The following is an 8,233-nucleotide window of genomic DNA, read 5'->3' as shown; positions in this document are numbered from 1 at the left end:
CCGAGGACATTTGGATTTTCTTATCATCTTTTTGAATGGAGGAGTGTGTAGTAGACTGTATTCAAATAGTGGTTACATTTATTTTGCTTATTATTCACAATACACAAACACAATAGATGCTCTCATGTTATAGTCATTTCGTTTTTGTGGCAGTTTTGCGTAACATCAAAGTGTTTCAAAAAGGGACTTCTATCATTCATATCTTTAAAGAAAGAGAAAAAACAGCCCCAGCTCTCTTTAAACCAATAGAAAGCTGGTGCTCAGAGGAAGAGGGCGGGCTTTACTTGGTGTCAGTGAGAGAAATGAAAAAAAGCTCAAATGAGTGAGAAGGACGATGAAGGAAACATCTGTGCTGTGTCTGCTCTGTAAGTAGAATCTCTGTGTTTGTTTGAATTCTTGTACTTTGACTGTCTGCTCTCCTGATAACTGATGATGGAGGAGAAGACATGAAAAACAAATCAGGCTGAATTCAAGTTCAAAACACCACAAGGACCAACTGCAGGTCTGAACTGACTCTTTATCTTTGCTCAGGAGTCGAGGAAACACAGCAGGCCGTGAAAAGATCAAATTGAAATGAAAGCCTTTATTGTCATTATACACAGCATAACAAGATTTAAAACAGCTCCATAAAAGTGCACATGTACTTAACACATTATAAAAAAATATGCAATTCTACGGTAAATGGTAAAATGGTAAATGGCCTCTATTTGTATAGTGCTTTACTAGTCCCTAAGGACCCCAAAGCGCTTTACACACCCAGTCGTCCACCCATTCACACACTGGTGATGGCAGCTACATAGTAGCCACAGACAACCTGGGGCGCACTGACAGAGGCGAGGCTGCCGGACACTGGCGCCACCTCTGACCACCACCAGTAGGCAACGGGTGAAGTGTCTTCCCGAAGGACACAACGACCGAGACTGTCCGAGCCGGGGCTCAAACCGGCAATCTTCCGATTACAAGGCAAACTCCCAACTCTTGAGCCACGATCAACAATAATATAACTATACAAATAATATAAATACAAATACACAGCACCGGTGACACAGCCAGCCAGCGAATGATGACACAGACAAATTGAACACAATTTGTAGTGCAAATTACTTTTGTGCAAGTTTGATCTTTGGAGAAGAAGCTATATCCGAGTCTGTTTGCTCTAGCCTGTATGGATCTGAAGTGCCACAGGGCAGTAGGTTAAAAAGATGGTTGTGTACTTGAAGATGTTTCTGGCCCTGCTGAGACAACGGGAGTTATAGATGCAGACAAGAAGGGAAGGGGCAGCCAGTGGTTTTTCTTGCTGTGTTTACCACCGTCTGCAGTCTCTTCCTGTCTGCCTTCATGCAGCTAGCTTGCCACACTGCCACTGCATAGGTCTGCAGGCTCTCGGTGGTGCATCTGTAGACGGTCACCAGCAGTGGGGTGTTTAGTTGCACCTTCCTGAGCACCCTTAGAAAGTGTAGTCGGTGCTAGGCCTTCTTAACCAGCGCTGTGGTGTTAAATTTCAAGGATTTCACTCGCTCTGCACATTCACCGTTGATGGGCAGGGGGGCAGGGGCATTTCTGTTTCGCCTGAAGTCAAGGATGATGTTAGGGTCAAATTAATTAATGTTGTCAGTTCTTGCACATGCATACACATACATAATGCCTCATCTTTTGTAACCATTGGGCGGGTTTACGGAGGGAGGTGCTTGTGTTGTGTTGTGTATTGTAACAGTTTACAACAGCAGCGAGGAGAGCTGCTCTTTGAAGGACTTCAGCTGGAGACAGGTGAGGAGTATTAAGCTCCACCGCCTGGTTCTGACCAAGCCGTCCCTCGTTAGCGAGAAAAGACCAGTTGAAGATGTTCTGTCTTGGTTTCGTTCTTCATGAGGAATAAGTCTCTAAACTAGCGGGGCCTGTGGAAAGACAGAGTCACCAGATGAGTTCCTTGGTCTTGGAGATGTTAAATGAGAGGTTGTTTAATGCACACTATTCTCCAAGTTTCAGGACCTAATCTCTGTAAGCCGCTTCATTTCCCCTGTGATTTGCCCCACCACTGTTGCGTCATTGGCAAATTTGTCAATGATGTTGTCTGGGTGAGTGGGACTGCAGCCAGATGTGTAGAGGGAGTAGAGTAGTGTGCTTAGTACAAAACCCTGGGGAGAGCTGATGCTGAGAGTGCGAGGGGAAGAGAGGTCAGGATCCAGATTCACTCGCTGGGGTCGGTTGAGCCACCCACTTGCTCTTGGATAGAGGATGTACAAATTAGTCTTTCAGTCGTTTACTCATTATGTGGACACAGCTCTATAGTGAAAACATGGGTTTACTGTGGTATTTAAAAGTTGTAGTACTGACCTGTACTGACCGTATAACATGTTTGATAAACTTGAGCTCTACTGTGACCCCGAAGTCGATAATTCTGCAAAAGAACAGAACACAATGTTGCTGTAGAAAATCAGAAACGCGAGTTTGTGTGTTTGTTAGCTGTTTGTGTGGAGTTGTTCTTTATGTTTCTCAAATCAACCTGAGTGTCATTTCTCTTTAGTTCTGATGTCACTGCTGAGCTGCACAACAAACCAAGGTCAGTAACCTTCTTCTGTCACAGTTTAAACCTGAGAAATGCTCAATGATATGACCTGATTGGGTTCATGTTGGTAGATATCAAATATAAAAGTGCTGAAATGAAAAATGTAAGAAAATATTCACAGATAATCAGAAATGGGCCGTAACGCAGATTACAGTAACTCAGACTGTAATCCGAATACTTTTTTCAAGTAACGAGTAAAGTAAGGGATTACTATTGCAAAAAAGATAATTAGATTACTGTTACTTTCCCGTAAGCACACCGCGTTACTGCATTACTAAAACCGTGATTATTTTGCGAGAATGTCTCATGACAGTGACGTAAGCGAGTGCGACGTTCGTGTCAACAGCTGTGTGCAGATCAACAGTGGATAATATATCAGTGCGGGAGAGAGTTTGAGCGTGCAGCATTTAAAGCGTGGAAGTACTGACCTTACTTCTCTCCCATCTCTCTCCTCCATATCTCTCTGATCTGGTTCGGATCACCGCCCCATCTCGGTGTCTTAGATCTTCATCTTCCCTTTCTCTCTCTGTCCCCTCCCCCCATCTTGTCACCATGGGGAGCAGGGCTTTCAGCTGCTCTGCTCCACGACTCTGGAATTCCCTACCTCCTGATATAAGAAATATCTTTTCCTCCTCTCTCTTTAAGTCCCAACTCAAAACTCACCTGTTCAAAATAGCTTATCCCACATAACCTCTCCACTCTGCTATTTTAATTTGTTTTATGTCTTATGCTTTTATGATTGTGTAAACTGCTTGCTTTTATGTTGCTTTTATTATTCTACCATGTACACTGTCCTTGAGTGTTCTGAAAGGCGCTTTCAAATAAAATGTATTATTATTATTATTATTATTACTTTGAGTTTGATTCTTTAAAATGTGACAAAAACATTAGCGTCCGCTGTTCACTGCGTGGGAAGAAAACTTTTTTACAATGAAAAAAAACTCTAAACTTCCAAGCAAGCACCGAGTGTGCTACCACGTAATGGGAAATTCACAGAGAAGCTCGCGGATTCTTCAACTGACCGCTGCACACCTGCACCAGGGTAAACCTCCGCCTACCCCACTCCTGCTTTACAGGTGAAAATAGAGCAACAGGACCGCTAGTCTTTGACTTTATTTATTTTCTGCTGTGTTTTACTTGTGTCCATTTGAAAGACTGAGTGTAAACACAAAAACCTAAATTATTTAAAAATATATATTTTATGTGGTGTAATGTGGAGAAAATAGGTTTAAATGTTAAACAAATTTCTTCTAGTCACAGAATGTTGCATATGATTACATTTTTTCTTGTTGCATAAAGTTAAAAGTTTAAAACTAATAAAACAAGTTTTAAAAAGAGACTTTTCTATTTGATTACATTTTATATGATGGATTATGTAGAAAGTAGAATTGGACTGAAAGATCTATTGCTTTACTACCCATTCAGGTTGTAAATCATGTTTTTAAAAAGTAACTAAGTAACTAATTAGTTTTGAAAATAAGTAATCAGTAAAGTAATGGGATTACTTCTTGAAAAACAGTGATCAGTAATTAGTTACTGATTACTTTTTTCAAGTAACTTGACCAATTAAGGGCTAGCAGAGGGGGCTATGCGCTTACCTGCTGTTGGCAGGTGGCTCCAAGCCCACCTGGGTTTTAAATGCACCTTAGAACACACATACATCAACACTACATATGAGCGGGTGGAGGGAGGGTTGGAGTCTTCACACCCCTCCGTTCTCTGCGGCCTGCTGGGACGGGGGGACGGGGGGGGGGGGGGGGGGGGGAGCTGGCTGTCCGATTGGGGTCTGCATTGTGGAGCTTCCATGCTGCTGCCGAGTCGGAGCGGTCTGCTTCTCTCCACCGCAGGGAAAAGGGGTAACACCACCTGGGTCTGGGTGCAGTTTCCCCCTCCAGGGGCAAGGGTACCTGGACCTGGGGCTTAGAGTACGCTTGGGGAGTGTGATTGTGTGTACAGCGTCTCTTTATGTCTGTCTCCACGTTGGTTAAGTAATTGCATATGAGAGCATGAGGGTGGGAATGGATGTTTGTATCTGTGTGTGCCTGTATGTCTGTGTCTATATGTCAGGTTGGGTATCAGACCCCACCTCTCTGGGGACATCTCAGGCCCTCTAAGGTGTGGAGGCCTATCTCCCCCCACCACTCCCCCTGCCAGTGGCAGACGCCCTCAGACATCGGTGTGTTGGTGGTTCTTTGTGTCCGGGGGTGGTGGCCCAGGTACACACCGGCTCACTCCTTGGTGGCTGCTTATGGAGCCTGGGGCTCGCTCGGGCCACTTCGGAGGTGGGGTGCCCTCGGCCTCTCGGCCTGGGGCTCGGTCACTCAGGCACAGCTGGCTGCCAGCGGAGCTCACGGGCACGTCACTGCAACCCCCCCTGGCTTCTGCTCCGCGGCTGCTGAGTGACCCCTCATCTGGGACTCTCCTCAGCTCTTTCTGGGACAGTGGCGCAGCTGCCCCTCTGTTGGTCTTCCTTGGTCTCTTGTGTTCTGAGGGCCTCTGGATGTCTGGAGTCTTGATCTCCTCCATACCTGCTTCATGCCCTGGAGGACGGGGCAGTGGGCCCCCACACCCTCTAGCAGATCATTACATGAAGGACCCCCAAGCGCCTCCATGCTCACAGGTGTACACATGGGTGCTCACACAAACAAACTACACCCTTTTTGGCTCCTATCTCAAAGCACACTGTGCGCTGTCGATATTGCGTACTGCACAATAATGTTTAATATTTAGTATTTACTGTTATATTCCCATATATCATCATGAGCTGATGTTGTTTATTCTATTGCTCTTTTTTGCTTGTTTTCTCTTTTTTCTTTCTCAACAGGTGATCCAGGTGATTGATAGATGTATTTTTTGTCTGTTTGTTTTATTGGTTTTTGTTTTTTGCCCTTTATCACCGTTCCTCTTCCCCGCTGTTTTTATTTCCCTCTTTCTTTCTCCCTTTTCTTTTCCCCAGTCAAGTCTGTCCCGTATTTAGCAAGTGAAAATAAAAAATAAAATAAACAATAAAGGGTGAATGAAATAGACCATTACGGCAAGGCTGGGATGGTCTATTTGGTGAAGTAAATCCGTTGGGCATCTTTCTTCGCCTTTAGACAATAATTCTGATGGCAAAAGAGCCAAACGGGACAGGCAAAAAAAAAAAAGTTACTTGACCAACACTGCAGATAATTTGTAACAGTTTAAACCTAATAAATGCTAAATACATAAGCCTGATTGATCATGAGCCTGATTGTGTTCATATTTCACAATGTAAAGTACAACAGATCATCAGTTTTTCATTTTAACCCTCACAGCTCGTCTGACTGTGAGTCCCAGCAGCTCTCAGTTCTTTGAAGGAGACTTTGTGTCTCTGAGCTGTGAGGAGGACGACAGCTCTGCTGGATGGACTCTGAGGAGAAACACAAGCAATTTACAGAGGACTCAGTGTGGAGATGGGTGGGGAAAACCAACTGGGGAAGCAGCTGGTTCAACTAATTCTTCCTGTAACATCAGCTTCATTGACTAATATGACAGTGGAGTTTACTGGTGTGAGTCCAGAGAGGGTCCCATCAGTAACATGGTTAACCTGACAGTCACTGGTAAGCTGAGTGTGTGGAGTTAGTGTTGATGAAGCTGTGTGTAAATGGATGAAATGCTGTAGTTTGTCTCTGTGTTGAGGTGGATCAGTGATCCTGCAGAGTCCTGTCCTCCCTGTGATGGAGGGAGATGACGTCACTCTGCTCTGTCAAACAAAGACCACTCCCTCCAACCTCACAGCTGCTTTCTATAAAGATGGCTCCCTCATCAGGAAGCAGCCTACAGGTCACATGACCATCCAGCATGTTTCCAGGTCTGATGAAGGCCTCTACAAGTGTGACATCAGCGGTCATGGAGAGTCTCCATCCAGCTGGATCACTGTCACAGGTGACACACTCACCTGTCTGTGTTTCTGCAGCTTTCAACATTCACAATGTGACGACAACTTAATGACTGTGTTTGCTTTATGTTAGACAAACACACCACCACATCTCCACCTACATCCACACCTCCACCTGGGTCCTCTATCATACTTGTGTTTTCATGTGTTGGATCAGTCTGTGTTGTGGTTCTACTGGTGTTACTGGTTCTGCTGCTGAGGCGATGTGGTCACAGGAAACATGAAGGTGAGACTCAGACTTCCTGATCTTTCGTATCTGAGTTTTTAGTAGAATAACGTTCACATTCACTATGATCACAGCAACAACTTACCTAAATGTAATATTTGTTTAGATATTTAATTTATATAATTGTTCATTTTGGAAAATTTTAACAGATGGAAAAGTAGCTGAAGAAGATGACATCATCACTTATGTCATGTACTGTGATGTCAAAACATCAAAAACAGCCAATCAGATGACGCAGAGGTAGTACTGTGTTTTCTTCATAGAAGAGTTCATGTTGAGCTTTCAGCTCTTTGTTATCGTAGTAAACATGTTGATCAGTCTGCTTATCTCTTTTCTTTCTTCTCTGCATTGGTCAAAAGTGAAGTCAAAGTCAGCTTTATTGTCAAAGACCATATGTACAGTCACACACAAGAATTTGAAATGACAATACCTCATGGCCCTCAGTGTGTTTGCTTTATTTTAGAGAAACACACCACCACACCACACACTAGTAATGTAACTAAATTACTTTAAATTAGTAACTTAGTTACATTACTAGTTACTTCCATCAAAAGTAACTCAGTTACTTCAAGTTACTCGTTACTTTCAAAGTAACTAGTTACTAGGGAAAGTAACTTTGGTTTTACTCAGAATTCTCTTGTTAATGTGTTGCTTCCATAACTTTGCCAGTCTTCTAGCTTGCTTACTTGTCACAAGTGCACTGTGCCACCTACCAGTAGAAAGGAAAAGATAATGTGCTTATTTCCACGAGAGAAATCCCACGCCTGGACCATCATTGACTGCTGCCATGATTCTAGCCTACGTCACAGCGTCATGTGCGCCTTTTACATCCAACATAAAAACTGCAGTCGTGGTGCTTTGATTGTACTCAGAACTCAGAAATTCTGCCTTCTGAATAGGAAGATGTAGGTAACACCAGACTGCAGATGAGCTGCATACAGGGCTGGACTGGGACAAAAAATCCGCCCGGGACCAGCCCACCATTATAGGAAAAATCATAAAGCCTTTGAATGAAAACAAACGCTGTTGTGACAGTGATGTTCACAGTTTTGATGGTATATATGCATCAATCTATCAATCATTTGTTGTAAGATTCAGATAATTATTCTTTAAAAGCTAGACATTTTAAATGAGAATAAGAAAGTATTTCTTTGTGTCCACCTCTCCCTGTTAATGCCCTACCTGGCCCCCTGCCAAAACTTTGCTAGACCCCCCCCTGCACAGTTACCAGCTGTCAGCTACATAAAAAAAGGATCCTGGTGTTATCTGTCTCTCAGAAACAGTTCATAACTTCCCTTCAACTCATTTATGTCACCTAAAAGGTAAACCTGTTTCTCCATCACCTGTTCAGCTCTGATGATTCAGTAAGGACGTCTCCTGGTTTCATCTTCATGTTTCCCTCTCACCACATATTCAAACCGATATCATGACCAGCAGCTTTTACAGCTGTGGCTCCAGCAAACATCAGCTGATACTAGAAATTAATATTAAATAAATTCTAACAACACCTGATCAAACTTAA

Source organism: Neolamprologus brichardi, chromosome 3 (assembly GCF_056152115.1).
Source record: "Neolamprologus brichardi isolate AB-2024 chromosome 3, ASM5615211v1, whole genome shotgun sequence".
Lineage (NCBI taxonomy): Eukaryota > Metazoa > Chordata > Actinopteri > Cichliformes > Cichlidae > Neolamprologus > Neolamprologus brichardi.
This window is presented reverse-complemented; position numbering follows the sequence as displayed.